At 38.5% G+C, this 9742-nt stretch overlaps 1 pseudogene; it reads right to left on the reverse strand.

The window, feature by feature from the left end:
• Window positions 1–6989: 6989 nt before the first annotated feature.
• LOC113119253 (SLIT and NTRK-like protein 3) lies at window positions 6990–9729 on the reverse strand (annotated as a pseudogene).
• Window positions 9730–9742: the final 13 nt, after the last annotated feature.

Raw genomic sequence — 9742 nt, forward strand, 5'->3', positions numbered from 1 at the left:
AAGCACATGTTAGTCAATGTTTTTGAAAGTTTAAAATATGGCAATAACAGAACAAAAAGGTTAAGTAAAGACATCAGTAAAAAATAAACATGCGCACACACTTCTTAATACTTCATTAACGTCAGCTAGATGTTAAATCTCTTCAGATAGTTGTGAAATAAGCACACATAAAATGAAAATAGATCCCAAATGTCTAAAAACTGACAGTGCCATGCTCTCCTTTTCCTGCAGTTATATTAAGAGCCCTGACTAATGATCTGTCCTTTATCCCAGCCATGCAAAGTATATCTTCTCTCGCCTTTTCCTTCACACATCCTCTCGTTTGCATTCATTCTCTTGTGCATCTGTCGACCAAAGCAAATGTTCGTAGAGGATTTGGTTTAGAGATTTCATTTCAGACCGCCATTTAGAACATGCCGTGAGCTCCAAATTAGTGTCAACATGCTGAAAAAAACAAAATATCTAAATAAATCTACCACAGCATGTCACAGCTTTCCTTCTCCCTCTTTCAATAGATTTTTTGGTTAGCATGCTTTTTGCAAGCCTTTGAAGAGAATGTTAATGATCACGGAAACCTGTGCCAGATAGCTCAGCGATTAATTTCTTTTCCTCTGATCAAAATTGGAAGAGCCTGACACTGAGTAAACCCGGCTGGAGTCCCAGTCGGTATGATCTATATTTCATTGTCTCAGTAACATCTGTAATTAATCACTCTTCTCAAAATGAATGCAGTCGGTCCCCTCTTCTATTTTTTATCTAATGGGGTCAGCACTCTCATTTGAATTAAGTGAAATGGAAGAAGAAGAAAAATGTGTGGATAAATTTTGATTGGTTTGAGATCAACTGAAAAAGAAATGCATATTTTTAAGATGGAAGGGCATTTATTATGCTCTCTTTGTAATTATATCGTTGCATCCAATATAAAACATAAAGCCTTCTTTATTATGGTTATTATGTCTTATCATGCTGAAACACTGCATAGCTTCGGGTTGCCTATTAAAACATTAAGACAGTAGAACTATTTCTTACATTCTGTCAAAACCTTAAGAAAAGGTTGCACGCATTCTGTACATTTCACTGCTTGTGGTCTTATCTAGCTCAGTGGAATCTCTTGTAATTAGCTAAATATGGAATCTAGTGTTATATTATGAAATTCATTTCCATCATTAATGCAGTATATTATTTAATAACATGGCTTTCAGGAATAGTTGATACTGACTGGTTATTCACGTTGCTAGTGTTCAGATATTTTTTAATAGACTGCAACAGTGCCTGTCCACTTTTTTTTCAGTGATCTTGGATCTGGAAGTATGTTCCCTTAGGATTTTTTTTTTTTAAGTCTTTGCTTAAGAGTTATAAGAACCAAACCAGCCATCTACAAGATGAATTACAACATAACAAGAAAATAACATAACAAAAAACTGAAAAACAAACAAAAAAGACAAAGACAAAACTGTGTATTTGAAGGCTTTACTATCGGAAAGAACTACAATCCCATCAAGCACTGTGGATACAATTTAAAAAAGTGTAGTGAAGTATGAAACTGGTTTCAATATGTTAATTATATATATATAGAAACACTCTTTTTTATATTTATTGCAAAATATGCTTGTTATGGATATTTACATAGTTTGGAAGCATTGGACATCATTTGTGATGCTTAGTGTTTAAAGTGGTAATTTATGTGCTGAATCATGGGTTATGTTGTTTTAACATGGAATTCCAATTTTGAACATGATTATTAAAAATATATATAATACAAATATAATGTGAAAAAAATCACATACCTTCGTTTAACAATGTAGATCACAGCAGGTCTATTTTTAAAGATATACTATTGTTTAAAATCAATTAGTCTTTTTAAAACATTTTTAAGTTTTTATTTGCGAGACCCAACAGTTGCAAACTACATTCATCATCGTCCATGGTAACGCTTTAGTTGTGCATGTATTTTTTCTTAGCTTCAAGATAAAACAAATCAACATTTCATGCACACATATTTATTTATTTATTTAGTGATCAGTCATGATAATGAACAATCAGACTGCCATTATTGTAAAATAAATGCCTTCAGGCTGATACAAGATTGATACACTCCCAATCACCCTGTCATATTTTGCGATAATGACTGACTCACTGCACATAAACTCTAACACAATTTTCTATCATAAGTGATTGAGCAGGGCATTAAAAACATGGATAGGATATTTATAAACAAAGAGCTTCCTTTGTCCACATGAGATTTTTATGCTTTATTTTTTTTCGCCTGTTCGTGTTAGTTTTCCATATTTAGTTCCCACCTGCCCAAAGCTGCTCTCTCTGGCACAGACGTAAACACCTCTGTGTTAACTTCAGCATTTTTAAAATTAGTATTATAAATCGTTTCCCATTGTGCGTGCATGTCTGTCTCCTTCTCCCTTTATATTGTGTAAGTTGAAGAGAGACATTAGGAAATGCTATGTGAAAGATACTTCCAGGACACATACTTTTAAACATATATTTAGTTTAAAAGCATTCCAAATCATTCCAGCTTATTTTGTTTTATAGTGATTTGCCATAAACCCTTTGGCAGATATCACAGATAAAAAATAACTACCTTCAAATAGTTAAACATAAAAATTCAAGACATTCAAATAAACAAACCACATATAATTTGCTTTGTTTTCCATTTGTCTCCCCATTCCAGGCTGATCAAGTTTTCTTAATGAAAACATGTAATTACTGAGACAGTGATGGTGCTCTGTTATATGCCATGGGTCAGATCAATGCCCTCCCAGCCAAGACAAACACACAATTACACTGACAGATCTCCCATAAATGTCCAAGAACTACAGCAGATGGCAGTCTTAAGAGTCGGAGCAGATGGCTGCATCACAGTGTACTACAGTAGATTCTAGATTCATCATCAAATGCATAAAATCAGCTCCCACTGCAGGAAATAGCACAATGCAAAAGCTGCACAGCACAGAGCATTGCAGAATGCCTTGCCGAAACCTTCTCTCTCCTTTGCATAAAAGAAATTCAGCACCATGGACAGGGAATAACCAACTCATGCTAACTATATCAGCACTCCCGCTGTACCAAGAAACTGGGCATAAAAAGTCATTCGTCAGTCACTAAAACAACTTTTCTCCTTGCTGGCAGAGTTTAATTCCAGATAAAGAAGGCAAAGTAAAGGAGGAGAAACAAAAGATCTAGTTTGACAGCATCCTACTCTCTTTTCCCAAGACAAAGCTCTCAGCATGGTGTCAGAGCTGCTTCAAACAGAGATTGAACCTGTACAGAATACAAAATACCAGCCTGTTCTTGCACCGGCTGTACCTTTAAAGAAGTTTGCTGTGTGAGGTAATATTCTCTTATTTTTTCATACAGTAGCAACCACAGTTTATCTTTCAGTCAAGGTTTGTGAGCTGATTTGACAATCAGGTGGATGAGAGCCACAGGGAGAGACGGGAATGGGAAAATAGATGCCCTGAAATAAAAAATTCTGACCAATAACAATGAGGAAAATAAAGTTTTTTTTTGTTTTTGTTTTTTTTAATTAACTGATAAATGGCTATATTAATATACAACATGCATGCTATACTATAATTGTCTGAATAATGAATAAAAACACACTAAAATCATTTCAAATTCTACAAGTGAATTTTGACATCACAGCACTACAATGAACAGTATGGAAAGTTTTCAAGAAAGGTCACATTTTAAAGGTCACAGTGTTATTAAAATATTGTGTTTTTTAAAAAAAGATTAACTTTAGCAATGGAGTCATCTATTATTCACACAGTATAAAATATTTAGAATTTGGTTAATGAAAATGAAATATAATATATTAAATAATCATTGATACTGAAAAAAGGAATATACTGGAAAATAACCAATATGATACATATTTGGATATTTTCCATCCCTACTAAAAGTGCTTCATGTGGTCACAGCTAAATTAGATTTTACTCAAATCAAAATGTTTATTTAATACCACTGAATCAACAAAAATACACCAAAAAAAAAAACTTACCAAAACTTGGTAACACTTTAAAAAGGTTCATTAGTTAACATTAGTTTACTACTTCAGTTAACATGAAGTAAGCATGAACAAAACTTCTGCAGCATTTATTAATGTATTAACTGACATGAAAAATATTTGTTGACAATAGTTAAAAAACAGCTCCTAGTTTTTTCAATTTTTAAAATCAAAGTATTGTACTGTAGCATAGTATTTAACCGGGATTAATTTGGTTCAATAAAACAGGCGGCTTTTGGGAAATTAAAATCTGATATCTAACAAAGTGTGATTGTGACAGTTCTTGTGGCTCTTTCATTTTAAACTAAATAAGCGTTATCTAAATAACCTTTCCATTTTCTCTCTGTCCCCTACCTGTCCCTTTCAAGCACATTCTTATTATTCCCCTTTTCTCTCTCAAACAAGCAACTTCAATATAGTGAAAGGTTAAAGTGCAAACCACATGCAGTAAATATCACACAACACAACACCGCAGCAATATTGGTCAATATTAGAAAGGCCTTTGCTGATTTTTTTTTTAAGAACAGTAACACACCTAATTCTTGTTGAAGTGAAATACATCTACTGTATATGCAAGCCAGTGCAAACATTTCTTCTTTTTCTGCTCTGTGATCAATTTTGAGAAAGAACAGCTCTGACGACAGCAGAACACTTGAACCATGTCCAACTGTCCAGCATTTCAACTAAGTAAAATGACAACTGCCTGCACTGTGGTGTCCCTGAATTTCCCAAGGGGCATGGGTTTTGACGGCATGTCTGAGCAGACACATTACAGGCATGACAGCCAGAGGAAAAGGCCACAGTCTCCGGTAAAAATGCAAATGTCAGAGAGCAATGGCACACACCGTTTGCTGACTTAATTGCATTCCATTGAAAATTCCGCAGGTACTTTGTGGCTCATTTACGTGTTGGGAACACATTATCCGCTGTGTACCACATTACATTTTCACATTCATCGCCATGTGTCGTGTTCAGAATTCATAATAATGGGTGTTTTGTTAAACTGGCTGTTCTGAGAGCATTTTTCTGAAGTAATTATTAACCTCATAATGATGCCACTGTACGTTAGGAGCCTTCCCAAGTCACACAATACTTTCAAAGAAAGTAACTGTAGGTTAGTTAGATTCCATTAACCATTAAACATAATCTATCATTTCATATTTGCCTGTTTCTCTCTTTTCAGGGTCTTGTGGTTAAATACCACCTTGTCTTGGCGAGGCACATGAGCACTATGTAGAAGAGCAGCTGACTGCCCCTGGGATCACATTCACTGCATACAGGATCAGTTGGCCAGGCCTTCTGTGGGACTGGGTGGCAGAGGCGTATAATGAGGGTTACTGGAGTGGCATTGGGTGGATGATCTCTCCTCATACTTTGGACAAAAGCTTTACGAATTATCGCTGAGGAAAGGTGGATAGGAAGCTGCTCTCTTTGACATGCAGGTCTGGATGCCAGAAGCAGAAATGCCATTATAAACGTCCAACTGTGTAAATGATGGGATAGCGTGTGAGGGATGAAAACTGCCAAGTACAACATTAGCAGAAATAAACAGGGGCAGCGCGATAAGAGCCGATCCGGGGCCCTGACGTTATCCTCCTTTCGAACACGTGTCCTTGGACTTTCCGCTCATCCACTGGCCAATTTCTAGAGAACCTGGACCAACAGCAAAACCCTTTTGTGAGCAATTAAAACATCAGGCGCACACTTTCATACTTTAGATGCTCCATTACTGTAATGTTTACTGTAGCTCTTTGAAATAAGATAATGTGTTCAAATGGCTCTAAGTGAAGGTTTGTAATTGCATTTCATGCAATCAGAGGAGAAATAATGGAAGAACGTGATGAGAATGAGGAAATAAAAATGACAAACGTCAAATCGTGGGATGACAGAACTTCGATATTCATAACTATTCAACTTCATCTATTTCCAGGGTTGGATTTATTCAAGGAATTTACAGTATGATGCCAAAAATGGTATTTTTCTCCCTTACGCAATGCTGCATAACTAGGTTAAGCCAGCTTATGCATGGTATAGGTGTATCTAACTGATGCCCTCCCATGGACACTCAGGGGACTAGAGACTGCAGAGGATGCTATAAGAATGCTGCACATTTTCACCTGCTTCCTCTCCTCCAGGTCTCTGGGTGACCTGACAGCCTTCTGCAAATTGACTGTGTTAATATCATGCAATCTCTTGACAGATTAGCACCGTTATTTAACTAGTTTCTAGCATATGAGGTCTCATTTTAAACACTTTTGTTCTTTTGAATCTCGTTTGAAGCATACTATAAGTACATGGATAAAGTGCTGTGTATGTGTGCATGCATGCTATGTAGAGGCCAAAATTCTGCATCGTGCAAATACTCCAAAATGGTACAGTTTAAAGAACTTGGCTTAGTTTACGCACCCTTTATTGAATTTATGTTGTAGTTTTTTTCATGGAAGGCTAAACCAGAGGCATAATCATTATACACCGATTTAACATGATGTCTTACAATAATAATTGCAACACTGAATCTAAGAATAAATATATGCCACAGATCTGCCTTTATGAGATAGAACCATGAAAAGGTACATCTGTAGACATGATCAATATTTCCCAAGCTTTTACATATTTTGACCTTACCTTGGTCCATAAAACCATTCATTAAGTCCCAATAAAGACAATCTACTCAATTTGAAAATACAGATTCAACAAAGCAATTAACAGTTATACAATAACTGCAGTATCTCTATTGCTGAAGGACAATTTTCAGTTAAATAAAAAATATCTCAGAAGTTTTCAATGCAAACGAGTTAAAAGCCAAGACCACACGCCCTGCATTCATATGTATAATTTGCGTCACATGTTAACCAACATTGCAAAGTCTGGAAACAGCAGTTGATCATTTTCCCTCTAATTTAAATCTATGTATTTTAGATAAATAAAACTGTGATACAAAATACTCATTTACAACATTGCTGGCTGCTCTTATGAAGGCACTTTAAAAAATCTAAACGAGGGATTTCCTCCAGAGCAACTTGAGGGAAATCCATTTCCATCTTACCATTTTCATTTTGGATGTGCAGTCTTACATCTGACATGTCTTAGAATTGATATGACCTCTCCAGCATATCAATGTAATCCATCTTTGTTTTGAGTCTAGCCCTCAGCTCAGGGTAATCACTTTGGGTTTGATTAGGACATCCTGTCCTTGTCCCTGTGGTGTTTGTGATCATTTGCATTTGTCTGGCATCCTGTTTGGCATGTGGATACTCTGAGGGAGGGTGTGTGTGTCTGTCAGGCAGGTTGCTAAACTGGGAAGTTGTGACAAAAAGACTGTCCACTAATCCCACCTTGGGCGTGGGACCTTGGCTATCAATGACAGTCGGGCAGAGAATTCCGTTTTCATGGAAGCTGGCAATATCACCACATGGCATGCCGACAGTGACAATAGTGTTAATAGGGGAGCTGGAGATTGCCATGGTCCACTCCTTTTCCTTCTCCACCAGCGTTCTGTAGTGCGAACCACTCTCTTTTGTCTCTGAGAATGGATGCTTCTGCCCTGACTCCTCCTGTCTGGCTTTTGTAAACGGGGTTGCTGCACATGTGTGAGGAGGAAGCACGATGCTATCATACACGTGATTGGAAGGAGGAGTCTCTGGTAAGGTGGGTGGCTGTTCTGTAAATATTCCACATTCCATCTGAATACCCGCCAGACCCACTTCCCCTTGCTTCCTAAAGGGTAGCTTTTCTCGCTTTTTAGAGCATATGCGCAAAGAGCTGCCGCAGCAAAGGAAAGCAGAGACGAAAAGAACCAGCAGGCTGAGAATGAGAACGGAGAGGGGTATTGCACCTTTTGGCGGATGCGGCCCCACCTCTGGATATGTAGTAACAAACCCACTATCTGATTCAGCAGGAGACAGCGAGGACTGTCGGAGCTCAGGGCAAATCACTTCAGATTCAGAGAGCGTAAATTCTTTTCCTGAGACCAGCTCGGGGGTCTTACACACCACTTCTCCGACTATGACCACTAAGCTCAGCGTGTCCAGCCACTCTTTGAGAGGGATGATGTCGCAGGAGCAATCCCAGGGGTTCTGATTCAGGTCGATCTGGACAACAGCATGCAGGTGTTCTAGAAACACCGCTGACTGGGAGGCACTGAAAGTAGTTGTTCCGCAGGTTCAGGCGTGTCAGCGAGTACCTGCGAACGCTCCCATGGGCAACGTTTGGAGGAGGTTGTTGTTGAGAAAGACTAGCTGCAGGGAGGGCATTAAACTGAATGCAGCTGGCTGGATTTCTCGTATCTCATTGTACTCGAAATACAAATACTCAAGGCTGTGCAAGCCATGGAACATATCCAAGAGTTAACTTCACAATATTAGTTACCATTCAGGTAAAGGCTTCTCAAATTAGGAAGATTAACAAAAGCCCCTCTTGGACATAAAATATCTGATTGTTTCCTAAGTGCAATAAATCAAGACTGGAAAAATTCCAAAAATCAGACTTGTGAATTCTCTGAATGAGATTTCCACTTAAGTAAAGCTTCTAGCATTCAAGGGTCGAGGCATTAACTCAGAAATGTTCGAAACCCATTTTCCTTGCAATTGACTGTCAAACCAAGGTCATTAATATGCAAGTTACAGGTACATCCAATGGGGCAAATGATCGGTATAGGCGGCCTTGTCTGGTATCCGGCTACAGGCGGCTGATTAGGGAACACGCTGCGTGGTGTTGGTGGTGTCTTTGAGGGCCTGGGACGTTTTTGGCTTTGAGGGTCTTTCTCTTTGTTCCACAGAGGAAACAGTGTTTTGATTGGGGGAGACTATAGATGACGGCTTTGTAGGCCTCACTCTCCCTGTGTAGAATGGTAAGTGGAGAATGCCTAGAATTGACTCAATCTCGGCTTCATTCAATAAGGGACAAAGCTCACTGCGTTTTATCTCTCTGAGGTCCTTCCCGTGGAGGTGAAAAGGATACTCGCATGTGATCTCACCAACAACTGCAGTGTATGGAATCCGCTCCAGCCAGACTTGGAGCTGGATGATATCGCAGACACAGTTCCAAGGGTTCTCCTCCAACTGGATCTCCATAAGATTGCGACCGATATATTCCAAAATCCCTTTATAAGCCAATGTCTTTAGTCGGTTGCCTCTCAAGTCAAGGTGCGTGAGAGAGACAGACCTGAAAAGAAACGCTGGAAGCATGGGAATTAAATTGTCATTAAGGATAAGCACTCTGAGTTTGTGGAGATTTCGGAAAGCCCCACTGTCTATTCTCTTGATAACATTATAGTCAGCCTGAAGGTATTCTAAACTCTCCAGTCCGAGAAATGTGTCATTCCGGAACACTTCCAATTTGTTTTCGTGAAGGTACAACCTCTTCAGGGAGCTCAACCATTGAAAGCCCCAACATGGATATCCTGCAGGGCATTATTGCCCAGATTAATGGCCACTGCATTGTTCAAGTGCAGAAAACTGTTGAAGTAGAGCTTCCGTAAAGAGTTCTTCTGCAGGTAGAGCTTGAACGGTCTAAGCCATGACTGTGAGACTTGGCTAACATTTGTAAATCCTTTGCTGTCACAATGAACATGAAACAAGCCTTCCTTCACTTCGCAGTAGCAGGGCTCAAAGCAAGGCTCATCTATTTCTTCTGAATCATCAAGTAGAGGGATAGGAGTCGTCCATCCAAGTGCAATTGTGCTTAGCAGTGTAACCCACAACATGCTTTCACCAAAAA

The sequence above is a fragment of the Carassius auratus genome, chromosome 2 (genome assembly GCF_003368295.1).
Source record: "Carassius auratus strain Wakin chromosome 2, ASM336829v1, whole genome shotgun sequence".
Lineage (NCBI taxonomy): Eukaryota > Metazoa > Chordata > Actinopteri > Cypriniformes > Cyprinidae > Carassius > Carassius auratus.